A 24,769-nucleotide genomic window follows, 5' to 3' on the forward strand; every position below is an offset into this window, starting at 1 on the left:
ACACCTCTGGCCCCCATAGATTCACTCTGGAACAATGGATGGAGGGTCGGCGTAAACTCCTGCTGTGTCCCTTCAGGCTTTCCTCTTGCCTGTCCTCCGTGTGTTAAGCGGCAGGAGCCCAGGCTGAAACGCCCTCCAGGGAGCAAACCCGGGATAATTATTGATGGGGCAGCAGTGGACTTCTGACCTCGGCCTGCGAGGGACAGGACCCAGAACGCGGGCCCCAGCCCGGGCGAAGGAAGGTGGGCGGGCCGCAGAGGGTGGGCCAATCAACACGACCACAACTGGAGGCAGCGGACCCTACCCAAACAAAGCAGCATGTGCTCGCGGCCCGCGGACCCGCCCTGGAGTCGAGCTACAAAGCGGCTCCAGTACAGCGAAGAGGGGCTGCCAGCGGCACTGGCGCCCCCGCACTCGCCCAGGACGCGCTGAGGGGGTTCCGGGTCCCTCCAGGGCGGCCGCGGAGGTGGGGCGAGGGACCATGGGGCTCGCGAGCGCGCGCCGGGCGGAACCAGGAAGCGGCGCGCGCCGGCGCGGGGCGCGCTCAGGGCTGCGGGCGACGCGCGCGGTCGGGACTCCGCGCGCGAGCGGCGCGCGCGCCCCCGGGGGCCCCGGCGCGAGGAGAGTTGTCGGCCGGAGCAGTCACCCCGGGCGGGACCGAGCGCTGGCGACGACGCGCGGCGGCCCGGCCGAGGGAGGGAGCGAGCGAGCGAGCGGGCGGGAGAGCCAGAGAGCGGGTAGGAGGCAGCCGCTGGCGCCCGAGGGGCCGAGGGAGGTAGGAGCTGCGAGGCCGGTCTGAGGGTTGGGGCCCGCGGAGGGAGGCCGGGGAGCTTGCTCGGGCGGGGCCCCGCGCCCCGGCCGCCCAGACACCCGGCAGGGCCTCGCCGCCGCCATCGCTCCCCGGGCCGGGAGGGCGGCCGCAGGGACCGCGCACTGGGTGAGGGGAGCCACGCGGGGAGAAGGCTGGAGGGCCGCGCGAGGGGCGTCGTGCGGAGGCTGCGGCGGGCCGGGGTGGGTAGCGGGCAGAGACCGTGCGTGCGCGGGTGTCTGGGTGGGCTGCAGTTGGCAGCTCACGCCTTCGTGGTGCAGTAACCTCCCGCCGGCTCCTCGCGTTTCTCCTTATTTCAAGAGAGGTGTCAGCGACTCCTGGGGGGTGGGATGAGCGCGGCGGGGGGCGGTAGGGCGGGGGGGGGGGGATTTAGCCAAGCTTCAAGGAACAGTGCCTTATAAGGAGTCTAGACAACAAATACGAGCGTTTTGTTCAGGCTCGGGGGGCGGGGGGGCGGGAGGGGTGTTGCAGAATACCCCATCAGGACCCGCCAAGCCCAGGCTGGTGCGTGTGGTGGTGGGACGCGGCGCGTTCTGGTTTCCTAGCCAGGGATAAAGACTATTTTAAAAAGTGCTCCTGATGTTGGGGGCAGATACGCAGCGTCGGAAGGGTAGTCCGTTGTGTCTCCCCAGCTGGTCTGACGCTAAAGGAATCTGGCAAAGATGGTCAGGCGGATCAAAGAGGAAAAGAAGTTGTATGGAGCAAGAGGCGTTTGCAAACACTTGTAGCCAGCAATGATGGAAAAGGCGAAGACTGGAAAACAAGCTCCAGTTTTAGGAAGAGGGGATTAATGCGAACCACAGGAAATTTAGGGGCAAAAAGAGATAGCAACCCTCTCTTTCCTAAAGAGCCATGCCGCATCTTTTTTGTTTTTGTTTTTCTTGTCCCCTCTGATCCTGTCATTGTATTTGATACCATCGTATCAAATAAATAGTGCTAAAAGTGGGTCGTAGACTGTTAGAGCTGGAAAGGACCCCCGCGGTAATGCTGCCTTCTTTATTGAACAAATGAGGAAACTGAGGCCAGGTACGTGGAAGGATCGGCCTGCTCCATTCACACAGCTGTTTAGAACTTCAGGAACTGAAATGTCGGTCTGAAGACTCTCAGATCAGTGCTCTTCCCAAAGCATGGAGAAGTAGTAGATCTTTCCCTAAATACAGTTTCATAAATTGTCTCTGGAATGCCCTCGGGGAATACCCCTTGAAAGGGCAGTGTATCACCTAATTATTAAACTGAGCTTAGGTCCCTTTTTCAGTCTTCAAATGGTATTTATCGTCCGCTTGTATCTTAGATTTCCAAAGTGGTTGGATAGCCGCCTGGGCCATAATAAGCTTTCAGCTGTTGAGTATATTATCTCAAATAATTTTGTTATCGTTCAGCAAAGATAATAAAACTCTGTCTCTTTCCTCAGCGTTTTTCTGATTGTTTATTTGTTTACATTATGTTGATCACATTGTTGATCACATTGTTGGTGTTCATTGACTATGTGTTTTATTTAGCCTGCCTGTCATTTCTAAAATGTCATTCCCTAACACTGTGAACACGATATCAGTTTTGATAGTGTTACTTGGTGGAAATTCTATTGCTTGACTTTATTTCAAGGCTTCAGGGTTCTTGTTTGTGTTGATACCAGTTTCCATCTCTTCGAAGATCACAGTTGTTAGAATTGATAGTGTTAGGGGAAGAAGGGGGCTGCTGATTTTAAGAAAATGTATTCTGTGACAGTTTGTGATGTCTGTGGGTTTAACCAAAACAGCACCACACTTTTGGTCAGGTTGGTGTCATCTAGTAAGATTGCTTGTTTTCTGTAGCCTTTGGAAGATGGAAAATTCAATCACCTGGTTGAGACACAGGGAGAGAATGGAGAGATCTTTTTTTGAAAAAGCAAAACATTATAAAAAAAAAAAAGAGTTGATTTCTATCACCAGCAGTTTGGTTATTGCACAACTGGGAGCTAAACTGCACAAAATCTTTGCTGTACACCCAACTAAATTATCCCCTCTTCTTACTAGTCAGGATTCACATGTTTGCCCACAGGCTGTTAATATGAATTGTGTTAAGAAATTTAAGGTGGCTATGTTTTTTAATCGGGTACTTCGTGATATACATCATGGGAGGGGGAGAAAGTGCTATCATTGTTTGGAGTGTTACAACATGAATATTTTGGTCAGCACTTCCTATTGTGGCCCAACTTCTCATTTCAACTTCATTTTCTTGCTCTCGATTGATGTTTTTTAAACAATTTTATTTACATATGCAAAACCCACATCAGGACTAGTAAAAGGTATCATTTGTTTGTTGCTCTTTGGGTACTTAATGTTAAATTGTTTCAAGTTATATCATCATATTAAAGTTATTTCATATCATATTCAAATTATTGGTGATTTGTGTTAGGTTAGGTTTATATTAATCAGTGTGCTTGTGGTAGTTCATTTGACTTATTTTTGTATAGGTAATTGATACAGATAGTCTGTTAGAAAAGGATGATGTTGTAAATAGGTAAATAATAAGCTCAAGATTAAATTGCAGGTTGAAGGTAGAAGCCAAGGAAGCTTAACTCTTCTAGTGCCCTACAAATATGTGTATCTCATGACTTTTCATAGATGTCTGGATGTTCTGACCACCAGGGACACATATTTTTCCCTTTCTATTAGCGTGTAGATTACCTACACTCTAGTGTACATTATTGTGTATTCTATGTGTACAAATAGTGTAGTGTACATTATTCCTACAAAAAGAAGCAGAAAAGCTCCTGTTTTTTATTAGTTTTTTTGAAACTTATTCTTTGAAAAAGTTATGACAGTTCTAGGTTACTGAGCTCTTCAAAAAAAATATCCTTTTACTGCATAATAAAGTATCAAAATACTTTGATACTTCTTAATAAAAATGTTTAAAAATTTGTTCTAAAGTATCACTGTCCCTGATTTTGTGTGGTATTTAAAGGAAAAGATTTTTCTTTAAATCTTTGCTTTGTTAATAGAACCATTCTAAAATCGGAAGTATTTTTTCCCCTGCAATGTTGGAAACAAGTTTTGTGCTTATTTCTGGGAATAGGAAAGTCAGATTTAACAACCTAGTTTCCACTGATCAGTTTTTTTGTACATTTAAATTGTGACAACAGCGATTAAAAATGTTTTTACTTTGCTTTCTCTTAATTGTCATGTCCTTATTTTAATTAAATAGCCTGTTTACATTGGATGTTTTCTGATGAGTGATGATCCTTTGCTATTAAAAAACCTAAGCCCATTTGGAGAGGATTTTACACATCTAAATCTAGGCTATTTTTCTAATCAAAGAAAGGAGTAATTTACAGGTGACTTTTAGTTGAACGAGACCCTCACTTTTGGTGGTTTTAGGGTTTTGGATGACGTTTTATTACTTTTGTTAGTTTTGGTCACACCCATGACTTCCTTGGAAGGTATCTTTGAGGTTTGGTTTCCTTTTTTTTAATGGTAATATTGGGGTGGGGGTGCTTCCTGTTTGTATTTTCAAAATTAGGTCCACATGGTAACCTTTTGGTAGTGTCACATTTTTATTTTATACGAACAAAGACGAGCGTCAGATGTCATGTGGTTTGTCTTTGACCCATAGTACTGCCTCATGACAGCTCTACTGAGTACCCAGTTGGAAAGACAAGACATCCCAAATCTTCCCAGCTCCCTTCAAGGTTTAGCTGCCTTGGAAGAAGTCTTAACAACAACTACCACAACAAAGGTGCAATTAACAGAAAAATGGGGCTGCCCCTTTCTGTTTTCCTGCCAGGTACCTAGAAAACGCATAGCACTAAGATAGAGTGAAAACATGTTATGTGTAGCTTTGACTGTCGGAGCTTTCAAGGGGGGGTTGCCATAGGTTTATATGATACGGAACTGCATCTATCTAGCAGTGACTATACCAGCTTTTCTTACCTCACGTAGGAGTCGTGTAGGATGTCATGGAGGAGTTGAATAAGAACAAGGAGGAACTTAGTGTGGTGACGGTAGAACTTTGGAGGAATCACCCTCAGTCATTAAACTCTTCCTTGACCCTCCTGGATAATCATTAACGTGGTAGGTCACTTTTAATATAAATGTTGGACTCTGAATCATATGGAGCGTTGCGGAGAAGAATATCCTTGAGAGAAGTACATATAGTATTGTTTCAGTAGTTGAAGCAAGTGGCCTTTTCCTCTCCTTAAGCTAACTTCTTATAAGAAGTGTAATGACTTAATAGACTCCTGATTAAGTTGGCATTCAAATATGTTTGCAGTTTAGGGACAGTTTCTGTCTTGTAAATTTTCTTTTAGATCATATCACTGAAGGCAGTACTGTATTAGCATGTGGCATGATTATGCATAATGCAATTTGCAAATAAGGTTGATGAGTGTCTTGATCTCCCATTCCACCCCCCCCCCATAGTCAATAAAGAAGTATGAGTTTGTCACATACTGGATATTTTCTTCATTGGGTTTAGTCATAATAATTACTTCCATTTCTCATGTATTATAGTACTACTAAGATGAAAAATATATATATTGATTGAAAATTTTTTGGAAACTAGCTTGCAGAATCCAACACTCTTTCTCCATTTGTTCTTCCATTGCCTTTGGCACTCTGATGAACTCTTTAAAATTACTTTCCAGATTTATTTCTAGTATAAAGAGATATATCACCATATTCTGTGCTACTATTTTTTTGAGGTGCTTATGCTGACTCATTTTTTAATTTTACTAAGATACAGAGTATGGTTTGAGAGCAATAATGAGATTCTCAGAAAATATGAAAACTTTCCTTTCTGACTACTTAGAGAAAGGTTGGGGAAGACAAGGGGAAATACATCAATGAGCCAATCAATTATTGTTATTTGTTGGGATTAATTTGGTGACTAATACTTTCAATGCCCGTCAGGCTAGTAAAACTGACTTTGGCTTTACCCTGCGATGATCAGGACAAACCCAAGTGTTCTCTAATGTTGCCTGTCTTTTCCTGGTAGGGGATTTTCTTTTACATATGGGAAATCAAGCCAAAGTTACCAGTAACAGCCACGTCCAAGATTTGTATAAAAAAAGAAACACTCTTTGAAAAAAACCAAAAACTCTTTATCCCTCTGGGCTATAACTCTACTTACCATGGGCTCATTTGAGAAGGTATGCTAATTATTTGTATAATGATTATTATGCTATCTTTCAAAAAGTGATCAGCAAATTAAAGTACTTCAAATTTTGCCCCAAACCTAAAAGTGGAAAGATAGTAAAAAATAATACCCAACACCATTCACTTACAGAGTGCCAAGCAGACGTTGTTATAAGCTCTTGGCGTGTTTTAACTCATGATCCTCAGAGAGGTGGGTTCTATCCCGAGGAGATCTGAGGAGATAAAAGAGGAAGAAATGGCCACAGAAAAGTTAAGTAATTTGTCCAAGGTCACACTGCTGCCAATGGCAGGGCTGGATCCAGAAACAGTTGTTACCCACTGCACATTGCAGTGAGATGTTTGGTTTCTTTAGATGTTTATGGTTCTTTGTGTTCCAAAATGGACTTTCTGTTTTTTTAATAGAAAATTTTAAATGTATATTTGGAATTTTTTTAGGTTTTTGAAGGCGATGGTAGGTGTTTACAACTAATTTACATATTCCTGATAGAAATTATGTTAAAATAGAGAAAGTCTTCATTTTAACTCTAAGTTGTCCTTTGTTGTCCTTTCTACTGACGTTACCATGTACATCACAGGGGAAGAGCTATAAGCTGTCTCTTTGGCTTCTGTTTACAAACAAAAGGATATTCTGTGTCAGTGTGGTTTGAGACATGCATGTTTGTTGACTGAGAATGCAAGTATCCAGCTCATTTTATTTGCAACTTTATTTTGAAGGGATCTATGGTCCTATTCTTGTTTTAAAGCCAGTAATTGTGTTTTTTGAAATACAAAGACTTAATTTTAATTTGAGGGGATAGTTTTTAAGGCAACCGAACTTATTGCATATGTTTCTAGTTGTGCAAAGTCCTTTAGAAAGTAGTCTCAGAACGTATTCCTTTTCATATCTGATGCTTACATTATTCTCTCATCTCTTTTTTTAGAGGTGGATTGTAAAGTTAGATCTTGGAGACAGAATTCACAACCCTAAAGTGTAGTGATTTGAACTTGAGAGATCAAGTCAGGGATGAGAAAAACTTCAATTCCCTGAGCAGACAGTATGAACTTGTTCAAATAAACAGAGGATGTTAGCTTCCAGGGTTGTCAAACTGTCACCTTTGACCAGAGTTGAATTTTCTTTGAATGTTGACAAAAGTTACAATGTCAGTGGAAAAAGCTTAATGTGAAGTATGTATAACTCAGAATTTCCTTATGTTTGTGTCAGTGAGATCCTACAATTAAAACTTTTTTTTTTAAGTGTATATGTATGTCTGATGAGTTTAAAAAGCCTTCAGTGGGGGGTTTCCAGCCTTTAGGTGAGAGTCAATTAGAAAGTTTGTGAAAAACTATTTTGTGTTGTCTAAAATTGAGAGCCTATAACTGATAGCAAATCAATATGTTTTTATAAAGAATGGGATTTTTAAAAATCCAAACTGGGAGAAATTTAAAATATCATTGTAGCAAACTATATTTAAAATATCATTGTAGCAGAAAAAAAGAAACTGTTGAGTATTTAATCTGTTAGAGTACTAAAAATTAGGATTTATCAGCTTCATGATACAGCATTCTACAATATATTCATGGTTTAAACTAGGCAAAAATATTCTCTCAAAAATAATGCTGATTCTATTTTTTCTTTTGTTTCATGTTTCTAAAAATCATTTGGTCGTCTTTTAGGCTTGAAAAAAGTAGCAACCGAGTTATCTACAGAAATATATAGCTCTTTACAGAATGAAACAGTCACTTTAACCTGTGGATTTGTGTTTTTAGGATTTGTGATGTTTCTGGTAGATACTGAATGAAACAGTCACTTCAGCCTGTGGATTTGTGTTTTTAGGATTTGTGATGTTTCTGGTAGAAAGTAAGAGAGAGTGCTGGTCAGAATTGAACTTTGTAGAGTCTTACTCCAGAAGATACGGAAGGTCCAATGCATAGGGATGTAGTGCAAATATTCCTTGTTCTTGTATTGTTATTGTTTCAATTGTGTAATGATATGTTAAACCCTGAATGTGAGCATATTTTAAAGATGAGTTTATCCTTCAGTGAGTTTAAACATCAAGTAAAAATACTAATGCATTGTAATGTGTCATAGAGGTTGGCCTTCCTCCTTAACTGTTGAAGGTACCAAAACAAAATAGAAAATGTTTGGCTTCCTGAATGACATGGCTGCAGTGAGCATGCTGAGTTGGTAATGAAGCATAATCCTTTGATTTTGCAATACCAGAGTAAAACACATAATTTTAAAGGAATGGGTCCATAAGATAACTTATTACCTTAATCACGTATTTTAAATTTTGTCCCAGAAATGTGATATCATCAAAATTTATGGTTTTGAAGTTTTATTCCTTAAGTGTGAGAAATCTAGTTGGGATAGAACATTATATTCCAGTTGGTAAATTTCAACAGGACACATATAAAAACAGTAGCTTTTAGGAAATAACTCCTAAAAGAATATAGGCCAGGCATAAGAATAGGCACTGAAAAAATATTTCTTCTGGGTTGTGGGATTCTGGGTGTATGTGTCCACTTTCTAGTAGCTTCCCATTTTTCTACAGTAAATAGGTGATAATAAATAGGAACCCTGGAGAGGAAATGGCAACCCACTCTAGTATTCTTGCCTGGAAACTCCCATGGACAGAGAAGGCTGGCATGCTGAAGTCCTTGTGATTGCAAAGGAGTTGGACAGAACTTAGCGACTAAACAACAACAACAATAAATAGGAAATACTTTTGTAAACAAGAAAAGAAAGTTATTTTTAATGAATTGGTGAAGAACATGTGAGAGAGCTTTATAATAATGGAATATTATTTAGCCATAAAAAGAAGGAAATCCATTGTGACAGTGTGGATGAACCTTGAGGGCATTATGCTAAGTGAAGTAAGTCAGACAGAAGAAAATGCTGTCTGACCTCACTTACTTGTGGAATCTACAAAAACTGAACTCCTAGAAACAGCAGACTGGCGGTTGCCAGGCGAGCACAGTGGGGAAATGGATGAGGGTGGTTAAATGGTACAAATTTCCAGTTACTAAGATGAATAAGTTCTGGGGATGTAAATTACAGCATGGTGACTATATTACTGTATACACAGTACTATACTATGTGTTTTAAGTTGCTCAGAGAGTAGATCTAAAAGTTTTCACCAAACGAAAATTGTAACTATGTGAGTTGATGGATGTGTTAACTAACCTTATTGTGGTAATCATTTGGCAATATATACTTATATCAAATCATTTCATCTACATCTTAAGTTTGCGCAATGTTTTATGTCAGTTATATCTCAATAAAGTTGGGGCAAAAGTTATTTGTAAAATGGCTTCTGTATATTGCTTTATCGCAGAGTGAGAAACCTGTTTTTGTTTTCAGTTAGTGTTTCCTTTTTAGGAGCAGAAAAACAAGTAGATTGTGATGTTTATGTTAAATATTTGGCTTGATGATAGGACATCTTTTTTTGATGAATGATATTGAAATCATTTTATTGTATTTAATATTCTTAGAGTTGATATAACTTGAGGATTGAGTTGTTTCTTATATTTGATGGAGTGCTTCATACTTTTATATGTAAGCTGATGGAGAATTATAATACTGTTTATAAATATAATAAGGAAATTATGTTATTTTACTTGTGTATATGCCCTACTGGGTTGCCAGTCATTTCATACTGAAGGTGTGTGTTTTTTCAACTTTTGGGGGGAAAATGGTCTTATTTAACTTCTAGTAATGCTGAACATTATTTTAGTATATTTTCTGCATTTGCTTTTGTACTGCTTTCTCATTCATGATGACACCTGCAAAGGTTGCTAGGTGTATAGATTTCTTTTTCTTGTAATTTCATTAGTCATGCTTAATGATTTCTCTGTGTTTTTTATGATATTCATTTGGGAATATCTGGTAAAGGAAACCTCTGGTGAAAGACTCTTTTGGGTATATATCATTGCAGGAGACTTGTGTTTTGCCTTAATTAAATTTGCATTAGATAGTTTATTTGTAACAAAATCTAGTGTATAAAAGATTTAACATTTTAAGGCGTTTAGGGAATAAAAATGAAAATAAATTACAGGTTTTAGAATTGTGAAGCATAGCTCTCTAGGTCTTATCACTTTGCAGCAAATAAAATTACAGTCTTAAAGAAAATATGTACTATTGAGCCCAGCAGAACACCTACATATTTTATGTAAAATTCAACTCAGTAAAAATCTACCTTAACTTAGATTGTACCTTGTAATTTATTATAATGGAATTTCCAATAACAGAATTTTAAGTCAGTTTTGGGAATAATAAAACATAAAAGAGACCATATAGTACCTTTTGGTGTTTTTTAATCATAAATCCATAAGTAGTTAATTCCATTTCATGAAGATAATAATTATTATTACTTTATTTTTATTTTTTAAGTAGAAGTTTTTATTTTATCTTTTTGGCCCTGATGCATGTGGAATCTTAGTAGTTCCTGACCAGAGATCGAACCTATACCACCTATAGTGGAAGCGTGATGTCTTCATCACTGGACCACCAGGGAAATCTGATAGTATTTTGAAGATAATTATCTTTGTATATTAAGAATAATACTGTAAGCATATATTGCCCAGTATGCCTTCATAAATGAATCCTGTTGATTTTATTATTCTTTTTTGCTTATCACTTCTTACCTCCTCTGCCTCCTGAAAATATGACAATCTCATTTAATCCAAAATTATGTTTTCCTTTGGTTTCAGTTCATTTATAGTTGTTGATTTCCCCTGTAATCTATTTTATCACTATGATATTATTGTGGCCAGTAGATAATCTTTCTTCCCTTAAATATCTGAATCATTTTTACCAAACCACGAGATACTTTAAAAATTATATAAATTGGGGCCTCAAATTTAGTATTCTATATTTCATAGTATGGCATCAGTAAATTATTGAACATTTTAAAATTAATATATGAAGTGATTTATTGCTTTCTTCATTTAGAACTAATTACTTGATAGTGTTTTAGTCCTTATTTGATTTTGAGAACTTGGCTGTCCTCACAGAGATAAGTCTTTTTCTAAGTCCTTAAATCTTAAAGTTATCTCTTTAAAGGAGCTCAAATGGATATAAGATTCAAATGATGTATGGCAAAAACCACTACAATATTGTAAAGTAATTAGCCTCCAACTAATAAAAATAAATGGAAAAAAAAAGATTCAAATGACTGTAAAAAATAATTACTTCTTTTAAAAGTTAATATTATAATTTTGTTTGAAACTGTCTAATTCACTTTTTGTCTCCTAGCTGCCAGAGAGCTTTGGGGGGATTGTGTGTGAGAGTATGTGCGTGTGTTTTGAGTGTGTGTGTGTGTGTGTGTTTCAAATACTTTCAAAGTGTGCAAAGAAATCTATTCCAAAATTTATGATAATTGGACTGCCAATCAAGGTAAGACTTAGTAAATACTAAGTAAATATTGACTGACTGCTGAGCTCATGCAGTGTACAATCACATATGCTTTTGAGGGCAGTGAGTCAACAACTTGACCCATTAAGCTATATACTCCAATGGTTCTTAACCAGTGGTGGGCTAGGGGGCCTTTTGAGGCACTAATGAATCCATGGACTCTCTTCCCAGTAAAATATACACACACTCAAAAATTTGCATATGTTTCAAGAGGTTTGTGGACCCAGGTTACAACTCAGCTGTAAACAGCCAGCTCTCAGTTAACACAGGTAATGGAGACGAGAGACTATGGAGAAGAAATAACAAATAACTCCCAAGTTTATTGTTAAAACAAATCTCTAGACTTACCTTGTTATCTGGGAGCTCAAAGGAGACTTGTTTCCCCAGGGAACTAATAGATATCAATATGCTGAAACGTTTTTAAGGTGTGTATTCCATTGTATAACTGTACTGTAATTTAGTTAACCCATTAATAATTGATAGCTGTTTCTAGTTTCTCACTTTTATAAACAGTACAGCTCCTTAGGCAGAGTGGACTTTTTTCACATTTATTGGACCATCTCCTTCATGTTAAGTTCTAGAAGTGGAGTTGCTGAGTCATTTGATAGTCATAGATAGTGCCGGACTGCCCTCCAAAAAGACTGTCCCAGTCGACCTGCCCACCAGTAACTAGTGCATGAAAGGGGTGGCCTTTTTCCCACATCTGCTGGTTACTAAGTGTTGGCAGCCTTTCCATCTTTGCTAGTCTCTCATATTTGCTTATTTCTTTGATTTCTACCAAGGCCGGACAGTGCTTCACAAGTTTGCTGGCCATTTTGTTTTCTCTTTGTGATTTGCCTCTGTATATAATTAGCCTGTCTTTTCTGTTACAGGTGCTTGAGTTTTCCTCAGAGATATTTCTGTCTTACATATTACAAATTATTTCCTCCCTGTTTTTTTCTTTTTTTGGCTTTCAACCTTGTATACAATTTTTTTTGTAGTACAAACTTGTTAAATTTTCTTGTAGTCTAACTTGATAAATCTTTTCTTTTCTGATCTGGCTATTATGACATACTTAGAAAAATGATACCTACCCAAAGATGGTAAAATTTTCATTTGTATTTTCTTTTAGAATATTTTATTGTTCTAATTTTTTAAATTAATGTATTTATTTTTGCTGTGCTGGGTCTTCACTGCTGCCAGGCCTTTTCCCTGGTTGTAGAGATCAGGGGCTCCTCTCCAGTTGCAGTGCTTGAGGTTCTCATTGCCCTGGCTTCTCTTGTGGAGCATGGACTCTAGGGCACATGGGCTCCAGTAGTTGCAGCTTGATTTAGAGCAGAGGCTCGATAACTGTGGTACACAGGCTTAGTTGCTCCGAGGCATGCGGGATCTTCTCCAATCAGTGATTAAACCTGTACCTCCTGCATTGGCAGGCTGATTCTTTCCCACTTGAGCCACCAGAGAAGCCTGGTTCTAATTTTTTTTTGCAAGAAGTGAGGTGGGACTACAGCTTTATTAGTTTTCCTCAAGGTGACAATATTATTTATTGATCATTTTTCACTGTATGCCCAGCACTGAGCTAAGTGTTTCACAAGTGTTAACAGTTTCAACCTAAATCAGTTCCAAATCGCTTGCTAGTTATCCAGAAAAATCCACCACTTCCTGTTAGCTTCCTCTTTTCCCCATTAATAGGAAAGTCCGTCTTAATGTTTACTAAATCCTCTATATGTTCATATCTGCTTCTTGTCTGTCCTGTTCCATAGATTAATGTGGTTCTGAATATACCATGTTGTTTTAATTTTTTTTGTTTGTTTTAATTATTATACCACATTGTTTATTTGGATCACTAAAATTTTTTTTCAGAGAATAAATCAGTGAGAATTCACATGGACTTCCTTTAATTGGAATAGTTTTTAATATGATTCAAAATGAATTTCACATTCTTTGAACAGATGGTGGATAATCACCGTTAGTTTCATTAAAGAATCACTAGATTTAGTCTTCTTAAACATATCATTCTATAGAGATTATGAAATAGAATGTAATTTTTAAAAGCAATGTTCTGAATACTTTGAACTGAAATAGTGTAATTTCATGCTAACATTTCAGTAAGTATAATAAAATTATATATTTAAATTTTAAAATTTAAAACCTTAGGATTGCTTTCAAAATTTTTTCCTTCTAAGCAATACATAGAAGCAGAGTTATAATTGTTGCTGATGAGTATGAACTAGAAAATTGTTAAGAGTTATATAGGAATATGTGAAATATTTTGGTTATAGACAAGAAGCCTGTCCAGTATAAATGTAATTTTTTAGAAGTAAGCTTTTAAAAAAGCAAAAAGAAACAGGTGAAATCAATTTTAATAACATATATTCTTTAACCCGGTATACCCAAAATATTATTATTTCAATAAGTACCACATGCTCACAGCACAGTTAGTCGCTCAGTCATGTCCAACTCTTTGTAACCTTGGGGATTCTCCAGGCAAGAATACTGGAGTGGGTTGCCATGTCCACTTCCAGGGGACCTTCCCAACCCAGGCATCAAACCCGGGTTTCCTGCACTGTGGGCGGATTCTTTATGATCTCAGCCACCAGGGAAGCCCAAGAATATTGGAGTTGGTAGCCTATCCCTTCTCCAAGGGAGCTTTCCAACCCAGGAATCGAACCGGGGGCTCCTCCATTGCAGTTGGATTCTTTACCAGCTGAGCTAACAGGGAAGCCCGTGTAATCAATATATGAACTAAAGAGGAACTTCCCTGGTGGTCCAGTGATTAAGAATCTGCCTCCCAATGCAGGGAACCCAAATTTCCTCCTTGGTTGGGGAACTAAGATCCCACATGCCCCAGGGGCAGCTAGTGAAAGCCCACTCACCTCAATGAATACCTAGCACAACCAAAATTAATTAATTAAAAAAATAAACTACTAAGGAAACATTTTACATTCCTTTTTTTGCTGCTGAGTCTTCAAAATCTGGTATGTGTTTTACACATACAGCATATCTGAATTTAGATGCAAAATTTCTACCAGAAGTACACGAATGTTCAGATTTCATAAAACTTTTAGTTGATAAAGTAGATTCACATACTGAGGTCATTCTAATTACCAGACATACTTGAAAGTCTTCCAGTAATCAAGTTAGTTGAGCCTCAATTTTGAAGTTTAACATTTGAGTTGATTAAAAATGAAATGAAATAAAAATTTAGTTCCTCAGTCACACTAGCCACATTTGAAGTGCCCCAATAATAGCATATGTGGCTTGTAGCTGTCATAATTGGACAGTGCAGTTACAGGCGTTTTAAAGAAGTAAAATAAAATACAAGCTGTCTCCTACTTTTAACATCTAGTTTACATATAGCTCACATACAGATAGGGTCGCTTACCCTCAGGGAACTTAAGTCATTGCTCTCCAAGGGAGCAGAATTTACTCTTACCTCAAAGAACAGGATACCCCTGAAACTTCCCACCAGACCCCAATCCCAAAACGCACACAGACGTACACAGATGCACTCTTTTTTTTTTTTTTAAGTGCTGCGCTGAGCCCTGGTTGATGCTTTACCCACATCCCTGGAGGCCCTCTGCTTTGTTGGGATTAGAAGAGCAGTCTTTGCTGGGAGAGATGTGGCAGACAGGAGTAGAGGGATTCCTTGGTTACTCTTGGGATCTCTGACTAGACATCCTAACATCTTTTCCTTCAAAAACAAAATTATAAAAGGTAATTAGGTTTTGTAGGATTGTAAATCATTTGGAGTTTGGGGGCTTACCTAGAGTTTTTCGTCTCTTTCATCCCTTTGTTTCTATGGGAAAATGTTCCATGTCCTGAATAACAAATATGCAGATATATTTGGATTATGATTCCATTTGTAAGGTGGCCAAGAAGCTGGGGGAAAGAGGTTGGGAGTTGCCTGTTGTTTTTATTACAGAAGGTGAAGGAGTCTGGGTGTTGAATTTTGATGCATCAGCCCAAATTGTCTCTTGTCACCTATTTGACCTTGCTTACAACTCTGGAACTAAAACAACCCATACTGTTTGAGATGAACTCAACTGTCAAAACCACTTTTAGGCAGAGTTGGTTTGTGTTTGTGTTTTTTTTTTTTTCCGATGTGTGTCTGTGGATTTTTGTTTTGTGTGTGTGTTGTTTGTTCTTAATTTGTATGCACCAAATCTTAGTTACAGCACATGGGATCTTTAGTTTTGACATGTAAGGATCTAGTTCCCTGATTAGGGGTTGAACTTGGGCCCCCTGTCTTGGGAGCTTTCAGTGCTAGCTACTGGGCCACCAAAGAGGTGTGTGTGTGTGTGTTTTTTAGAAACATATAGGTTTGCCTGGAAAAGAACCTTATTTATCTTTTGGTCTTAGTTACTCTTCATGGTGTATGTAAAGTTGATGCTTGAAATTTGAGATCTAGTTACAAATGAAATTTTTCCTATGAAAAGAAATCCCCGCTGCCCTGTTAGTTTAATCTTAAGACATATCTTATGGAGGGGAGTAATTTTGAGTTATCATCCTGAGATGGTGATAACTCCACTTACTAATATATGTGGAAGATTGAAGCAACAGCTTCAGATGGCCAACTTGACACTCCAATCCTCAGGCCTTCCTTAGTTTATCTTAATGGGTTTTTTTTTTTTAGATCCCTGGTTCTAGAAGGAACCTTTGAAGAAATGGATAGAACTGTGCTATTTTGAATATTAGCTGACACCTAAGCCAAATTCAGTTGGCCTTTTATTCATTTATTAAATAATTTTTATTTATTTACTTACTTGTTTTTGGCTATGCTGGGTCTTTATTGCTGCGTGGGCTTTTCTGTAGTAGCTGTGAGTGGGAGCTACTCTCTACTTGCAGTGCTAGAGCTTCTCATTGCAGTGGCTTTTCTTGTCGGGAAGCACAGGCTCTAAGGCTCTTGGGCTTCAGCAGTTGCGGCTCCCAAGCTGTAGAGTTCAGGCTCAGTAGTTGTGACGGACAGGCTTAGTCGCTCCCTGGCATGTGGGATCTCCCTGGATCAGGGCTTGAACCCCGTGTCTCCTACGTTGACGAGCAGATTCTTTACCACTGCATGCTAAGTTGCGGCCGACTGCTTGCAACCCTATAGACTAGCCTGCCAGGCTCCTTTGTTCATAGGATTCTCCAGGCAAGAATACTGGAGTGGGTTGCCGTGCCTTCTTCCAGGGGATCAGACCCACGTTTCTGCGTTGGCAGGTGGGTTCTTTACCACTAGCACCACCTGGGAAGCCCATTGAGCCACTAGGAAAGCCTGGTTGGCTGTTTAATATTAAATAAAATACTTGGTAACTTTTACTCCCAGGCAGCCTTTCGGAAACCCTTTAGTTTAATATGGTGTCCAAAGTAGGTTAATTATAACTCGGAACATCCTGGTATACTTTACTGATTGTAAATTATTCCTCAATAAGATTGAGAATTATTTCCATAAAGGAAAAAAAATCCCTTTTCCCCCAAATATAATATTACCTATTTTAGAATATTTGAAATATTTCCTTAAAGGTGAAGATTTCAGTGTGTACAAAAATCAGGGTGTTCCAAGGGGAAATCTGACTTTTTTGTCTTAAAATTTATTATTTTCATTATGTATGAACAAAAAGATTGCTGTGTTGAGTTGAGAAACAGGGCATTTTCAAATATTTTAAAGTATTTTTATTATAGCTATATTTTCACTGTAATAGCGTTTGTTATTGTAGTAGAATTGTACATATATTTTATTTCTTGGGAAAAAGAAGAAGCCAAATGTTTGCAGGCCACCTGCCACCTTGTGCTGCTATACATTGGTGAGGAGAAACTTGAGTCCTATTGTAAATTTTAAACTCTGTGCCCTGTATTTTTAGTATCTTGTGGAGATTGAATCTGCAAATCGTCTCTGAGAGATAAATGATTCAATTTTATTGTGACAAGCATGAAAATTATCCTCTATATAAAACTGTGTCTCCTGGGGAAAAGCTGGACTAATACCACACTGAAACGACGTTAATGTGGAATCTTTGATTAGATCCACAGTGTTATGCACATACTACAGCTCCAATAAGTTGATCAGCTTCCACCAGAGATGAGCAGATGTCCTGACTTTATCAGAAATTGCTTTCCCATTGCCATGCCTTTCGTGAAAACCAGTCGTCGCCCTTGTTGTCTGATTTTGTTGAGATGCTTTTAACACTGTTGCCCTCCCCCCCCACCAAATATTGGTTTGAATGCACAGACTTTGCTATTTACTTGTAAGATGTTATGGTAATCAGGTATGGTGTCCTTCTCCTGAAACAGAAATAAAAAGAAGAGAATTAAAAGCAAAAAATAGAAAGCACAGCATAGTCTGTATTTATTTAAATGTTAAAGTGTTTCATATCAGATACTAGAACCTAAGTTCCCTAACAGGCCTGTCTGTTTTTTTCACTGCTGTATCCTCAGTGCCTAGAATAGAACTTGGCATGGAACAGATCCTCAGTAAGTACTGTTTCTATGACTGGGTTGGTCTGCTTGCTTTTGTTTATAGCAGGAAGACCCTCATCTCTGATAGTAAAGATTGGTTGATGTTGAAGGTACTGTAATTCCATCTATTAATGTTGAGGGTGTATCCAGAGAACTCTTCAACCCTCAGTAGGACTGAAGTTCTGCCTATTACTCTGGAAGAAAGAAAAGAGAGGGGAAAGCCAATTCTCTTTGTTTCCTTTGGATTTCAGAGCTCAAGATGGAAGAAATTTGAGTTTACTAGGAAGAAATTGGCTTTTTCCCCTCCATTTAAAAAAAATGTGTTCATGTGTGTATCACCATTTTAACTATTTTAAAGTGTACAGTTCAGTGACATTAAATATATTCACATCCTCTTATAGCTATCACTAGCATCCATCTCCAGAACTTTTTCATCATCCCAAATCTAAATTATACCCATTAAACAATAATTCCCTATTTCCCCACTCTTCCAGACTCTGGTGATGACCATTCTACTTTCTCTCTACATGAGTTTGACTACTCTAGGTACCTCATGTAAGTGGAATCATGTAATATTTGTCCCTTTGTGTCTGGCCTATTTCTTTGTTTTTTTTAAATATGACCCCTTTGCTTAGAGACTTGGCAATTTTTCTTCCCCCTGATTTTTTGTTGTTGTGAGTTTTTGCCTTGTGCCTAGACCTAGCAAGTGATGATACACTGTCAGTGTCCAAGACAAGCTAATTCAGCAGCTTGTTTCTTGTCATTAGGGGGTTATTAAAGTTTTGACGCTTTAATAAGCTGTGATTCCTAATCTGTATGTCTGTAGGCTTAGCTCCTCCAAGTCTTGCTGATAAGCCTGCACTGACAATGCTAGTGGAGATTAGTCTTTCTCCTTGTTTCATAAGGCAAATTGTTCTCCTTCTTATGGCCTGATTATGAACTGGAAAATTACTGGTCCATTGTTGTCGTTGTTTACACAGGCATGAAGACAAACTCTACACAAGGACAATAGCGACATGAGAAGTTTGATTGCAGCCTCATTAAGAAATTACACGCTCCTACTCATTGCTTTTCTCTCTTTTTCTATTCTCATTATATCCTCCTCCCTCCCTTTCTCCATCCCTTTCCTTCCTTTCTAGTCTGTCATCCCTCCTTAACAGCTCTTCCTTCCTTTTTTTCCATTCTCATTTTCCTGAGTAGTTGCCACAGAGACCATCCGACCCTGTGACCCAAACACAAGTAGAATAGTTGTGGCTCTCAGTCTCTCGGGCGGTTCATGGTTCCTGGTGCACACAAGGTTTTGTCTGAGCTCTCCGAGTGTCTCTGGTGGGTATGGGTTTTGATTCCAAATGCAGTTTTGCCCCTCCTACTGTCTGGTTGGGACTTCTCCTTTGCCCTTGGATGTGGGGTATCTTTTCTTGGTGGGATCCAACATTCTCCTGTCGATGTTTGTTCAGCAGTGAGTTGTGAGTGAGTTCTCGCAGGAAAAGATGAGTGCACGTCCTTCTCCACCATCTTAGCAGTACTGGTCATAGCAGAAAAAGCAAACACCCTCTTCCAACAACACAAGAGACAGTTCTACATATGGACATCACCAGGTGGTCAATACCAAAATCAGACTGATTATATTCTTTGCAGCCGAAGATAGAGAAGCTCTGTATAGTCAGCAAAAACAAGACCAGGAGCTGACTGTGGCTCATGTCATGAACTCATTATTACAAAATTCAGACTTAAGTTGAAGCAGGGAAAACCGCTAGGCCATTCAGGTATGACTAAATCAAATCCCTTAGGATTATTCAGTAGAAGTGACAAATAGATTCAAGGGGTTAGATCTGGTAGACAGAGGGCTTGAAGGACTATGGACAAAGGGGTTTGTGACATTGTACAGAAGGCAATGATCAAAACCGTCCCCAAGAAAAAGAAATGCAAAAAGGCAAAATGGTTGTCTGAGGAGGCCTTACAAATAGCTGAGAAAAGAAGAGAAGTGAAAGGCAAAGGAGAAAAAGAAAGATATACCCATCTGAATGCAGAATTCCAAAGAACAGCAAGGAGAGATAAGAAAGCCTCCCTAAGTGATCAATGCAAAGAAATAGAGGAAAACAATAGAATGGGAAAGACTAGAGATCTCTTCAAGAAAACTAGATACCAAGGGAACATTTCATGCAAAGATGGGCTCAATAAAGAACAGAAATGGTATGGACCTAACAGAAGCAGAAGGTATTAAGAAGAGGTGGCAAGAATACACAGAACTATACAAAAAAGATCTTAATGACCCAGATACACGATCGTGTGACCACTCACCTAAAGCCAGACATCCTGGAATTCGAAGTCAAGCGGACCTTAGGAAGCATCACTATGAACAAAGCTAGTGGAAGTGATGGATTCCAGCTGAGCTATTTCAAATCCTAAAAGATGATCTCGTGAAAGTGCTGCACTCAGTATGCCAGCAAACTTTGAAAACTCAGCAGTGGCCACAGGATTTTCATTCCAATCCCAAAGAAAGGCAGTGCCAAAGAATGTTCATATTCCTGCACAGTTGTACTCATCTCACACACTAACAAAGTAATGCTCAAAGTTCTCCAAGCTAGTCTTCAATAATATGTGAACTGAGAACTTCCAGGTGTTCAAGCTGGATTTAGAAAAGGCAGATGAACCAGAGATCAAATTGCCAACATCCACTGGATCATAGAAAAAGCAAGAGAATTCCATAAAGACATCTACTTCTGCTTCATTGACTATGCCAAAGCCTTTGACTGTATGGATCACAACAATCTGTGGAAAATTCTTAAAGAGATGGGAATACCAGACCACCTTACTTGCCTCCTGAGAAATCTGTATGCAGGCCCAGAAACAAGAGTTAGAACCAGACATGAAACAATGGACTGGTTCCAAATTGGAAAAGGAGTATTTAACTTATATGCAGAGTGCATCATGCAAAATTCTGGACTGGATGAAGCACAAGCTGGGATCAAGATTGCTGGGAGAAATATCAGTAACTTCAGATATGCACATGACACCACCCTTATGGCAAAAAGCAAAGAGGAACTAAAGAGCCTCTTGATGAAAGTGAAAGAGGAGAGTGAAAAAGCTGGCTTAAAATTCAGCATTCAAAAACAAAGATCATAGCATCCGGTCCCATCAGTTCATGGCAAATAGATGGGGAAACAATGGAAACAGTGACAGACTTTATTTTCTTGGGCTCCAAAGTCACTGTAGATGGTCACTGCAGCCATGAAATTTAAAAGACGCTTGCTCCTTGGAAGAAAAGCTATGACAAACCTAGACAGCATATTAAAAAGCAGAGACATTACTTTGCTGACAAAGATCTGTCTAGTCAAACCTATGGTTTTTCCAATAATCATGTATGGATGTGAGAGTTGGACTACAAAGAAAGCTTAGTGCCAAATTGATGCTTTTGAACCATGGTGTTGGAGAATATTCTTGAGAGTCCCTTGGACTGCAGGGAGATCAAACCAGTCAATCCTAAAGGAAATCAGTCCTGAATATTCATTGGAAGGGCTGATGCTGAAGCTAAAACTAATACTGTGGCCACCTGATGCAAAGAACTGACTCATTTGAAAAGACCCTGATGCTGGGAAAGATTGAAGGCAGGAGGAGAGGGGGACGACAAAGGATGAGATGGTAGGATGGCATCACCGACTCAATAGACATGAGTTTGAGTAAACTCGGGGAATTGGTGATGGATAGAGAAGCCTCGCATGCTGTAGTCCATGGGGTTGCATAGAGTCAGACATGAATGAGCAACTGAACTGAACTGAACTCCATCAGTCTACCTGGAGGAACAGGGAAACAGGGAATTCAGTTCAGTTCAGTTGCTCCGTCATGTCTGACTCTTTAAGAGAACTAAATTCTTATTTTTTTAAAGGATGGAAACTAACTTGTTGAGAAAAGACAAAAATATGCTGGGAGGTTTGATTAGCAAAAAAGCAAAGAGGAAGAAGGAGGGAGCATCTTGGAGGATGATTTAAAAAGTAACCCCTGCATTCGAGATTTGAAGCAGAATCTTAATCCACGGACTGTTTTCCTTGGGCCTTGGGGCCACTACTCCCATTTAAGGCAGGGTGAGTAGTAGTGTTAGTCGCTCAGTTGTGTCCGACTCTTTGCGACCCTGTAAACTGTAGCCCACCAGGCTCCTCTGTCCATGGGATTCTCCAGGCAAGAATACTGGAGTGGGTTGCCATTCCCTTCTCCAGGGGATCTAACTGACCCAGGGATTGAACCCGGATCTCCTGCATTGCAGGCAGATTCTTTACCATTTGAGCTACAGGGAAGCCCCAAAGGACTGTTTCAGAGCCTCTTAATAAAACATCAAACATAGAATTGGTTCTGTCTCTGTATCCCCTGCTCATTGCTCTGGGCAGATCACTTCTGCCTTCCCCAATTCCATTTCTCAGTCTGTAAAATGAAGGGTCAACAGATTCAGAACCATAAGACTTTGAGCCAAAGCCATGAGACTATGAAAGGTTTTCTTTAAATTCAGTTTTTATGTTGTCAACAAATGAAGGTGTTAGTATGCTATAGACAGAAGTATTAACAATGAAAAATTACCCAACGCCCAGACTGGCTCCTGTTGGAGAGGTGGAAATGGTCGTGATGAAATTCAGGTAACTTCGGGACCCTGGGATTTCTGAATTTCAGAACACTTAGAGAATCTTCCAGTCTTTCCTTCTTAAATGTGAATGGACATATATTGCCATTATTGCCTTGTCCCCACTTCTCCCAAATTTAGATCACCAGCATTTATAAAGTTTACCAGTCACAAATAGATTATTGCGTTTCCCATCCCTTTTTATAGGGACCTCTTTCAGTTCAGTATGCTTTTACTGGCACTGACTTTGGTTTTCTTTACAGCAGCAGCTGCTAATTACTGACAGCTTTTGAGCAAGCAGCTTGTCATTTTTGGCAGGGATCGGGACCATCCATAGCAATTCAAGACTATATTTTCATTTGCTAAATTTACTTTGCTACATGAAAATACATCTTAAGTTAAAACACAGTCTGTAGTCAAAGGTGGCTGTATTTGCTGGAACATTTCCCTGAGTTGGCATTTGGTCCTGTAGTTGAAAGACTCTCAGGTGATAAAGCAAAGATTCGGTGTCTATCAGACTGATGCCATTAGTCCTGAGTGAGCCTTCTAATGTTAATGGACATTCTGGATGTAAAAGCTCATCATCTTGTTTTGTCACAATAGTAAATCTTTCTGGATTACATTTGGTAGTATACATGGTAACCGAAGGAGTGAATTGTTGGTATATGTTGAGCTTTCCGTTTATATTCAGCTTCTTTCTTGAGACATAGTTAATAGAAGGTTTAGTTTGCATAAAGAAGAAGCTTTCTTTGGAATTTCAGCTCATATCAGCATCATCAAATTTCATGTAATTCTCCTCTTTGAAATCACCGCAAGGAGGTGTTAGCTCTGTTTTACACACTTGTCACGATGTTGATAGAATGGTACAGCTTGCAATTGTATTTACCTTGGTTAGCACCAGTGATGAGTCAAAACCTCCATCACAGTTTCTATAAAGTGTGATTCAGTCCCATTATTCCTGTAATAAGGATTCAAGTTAATGACCTCCGCGGTGTTAAAAATAACATCTTGAAGGAAATAACTGACCTACCATTCTTTCCCCTAATTTAGGTTCTTTTTGTAATATGGTGGTCTACCAAAATTATATTTAATTTAAAACACAGTTATTAAAGAAAAAGCACAGTTATTGACTATCTACCATGTACCTAGTACTATGTTGAGGAAATCAAAGTGAATGAATGATTCCTGCCCTGGGTAACTTACAGTCTAGTAGGTGAATAACAGATAACTCAGAAATGCTTTGGTTCTTATGCCCAGAGTAGGGTAAATTCTAATTCTAGAGAGGTAAAGTATTTCATCTTTTTTAAAAATCAGATGCTCAAAATTATAAAAGGCATAAGATACAAGCATTATGTTGGGGGTTTTTTGTTTGTTTTAGCTAACTATTTTAAAGATTTTTTTAGGCTCCTTTCATAAGACCCTGGAGTTGCCAGGTGTCCCTGTCCCAGATTTCCCGGTCTCATGGTTGGACAACCCTGTTAAATTCGGATGTGGTCTTCCACATCAGAACATCTCTCCGTGCCTTGGCTTGGTAAACCCCAAATGATCTCCTAAAGGTCAACTAGTATCTACTGGGCACTGTGCACAGTGACGTAGTTATTTCTGCATTTGTTGTGTTAGGTTTATCAATTATTATAGGAATTTATCATTCTCATCCTGTCTGTAACTTCAGATGCACATCAGCGTCCGGTAACTTGATGTTTAGTTATCCTGTAAATAGTTACCAGGATAACTGACTTCAGTATCGTTTACTCTCCTGTCTTACCCACTAGAATATTTTACAAGTTGTTTTCACGTCTGTAATAGTGATATTGTCACTTTAATGAGGAATGTTTTCTTTTCTTTTTTTTTTTAAATATGGAACGCTTCACAAATTTGCGTGTCATCCTTGCGCAGGGGCCATGCTAATCTTCTCTGTGTCGTTCCAATTTTAGTATATGTGCTGCCGAAGCGAGCACATGAGGAATGTTTTCTGCCAGTAGAAAGCCTGAGTTTAGAAGGATCTCTGGTAAATATTGGTGAGAGAGAATAATGTAGCTAATGAAAGCCCAGTAAGGAATTTGGGAACAAATACAGTAAAGGTAACCACTCTGCTTCGCCTAGGAAATGTCACAATGTTAATTCTTTGTTTTATTTATCTATTTATTTTAGGCTGTGCTGGGTCTTTGCTGCTGTGCAGGCATTTCTCTAGTTGTGGCGAGCGGGGGCTACTTTCTAGTTGCGGTGCTCAGGCTTCTCATTGTGGTGGCTTCTCTTGTCACAGAGCACAGGCTCTAGGACACATAGGTTCTAGGACACATAGGTTCCAGCAGTTCTGGCTCCCAGGCTCTAGAGCCCGGGATCAATAGTCCTGGCGCACGGGCTTAGTTGTTCTGTGGTATGTGGGATCT

At 39.3% G+C, this 24,769-nt stretch overlaps 1 protein-coding gene and 1 non-coding gene across 5 annotated transcripts in view; one reads left to right on the plus strand and one right to left on the minus strand.

Moving 5' to 3' along the window:
• The first annotated feature begins 591 nt into the window (after positions 1–591).
• The window catches only part of LOC110133808 (signal transducer and activator of transcription 5B), a 65,396-nt gene continuing 41,218 nt past the window's right edge, over positions 592–24,769 (plus strand). Inside the window, exons 1-2 of one of the 4 annotated variants that reach the window (XM_020887997.2) lie at positions 593–775; positions 4,747–4,878. The gene's annotated coding sequence lies outside the window, so the exon portion shown is untranslated. Of the gene's footprint in view, positions 776–4,746; positions 4,879–24,769 lie in introns of all 4 variants that reach the window. The other 3 variants (XM_070479480.1, XM_020887996.2, XM_020887998.2) reach the window with 3 other exon arrangements.
• LOC139039234 (U6 spliceosomal RNA) lies at positions 24,231–24,337 on the minus strand. Its single transcript, XR_011492557.1, has one exon. It is a non-coding gene; the product is annotated as a U6 spliceosomal RNA (small nuclear RNA).

Source organism: Odocoileus virginianus, chromosome 17 (genome assembly GCF_023699985.2).
Source record: "Odocoileus virginianus isolate 20LAN1187 ecotype Illinois chromosome 17, Ovbor_1.2, whole genome shotgun sequence".
NCBI classification, from domain to species: domain Eukaryota; kingdom Metazoa; phylum Chordata; class Mammalia; order Artiodactyla; family Cervidae; genus Odocoileus; species Odocoileus virginianus.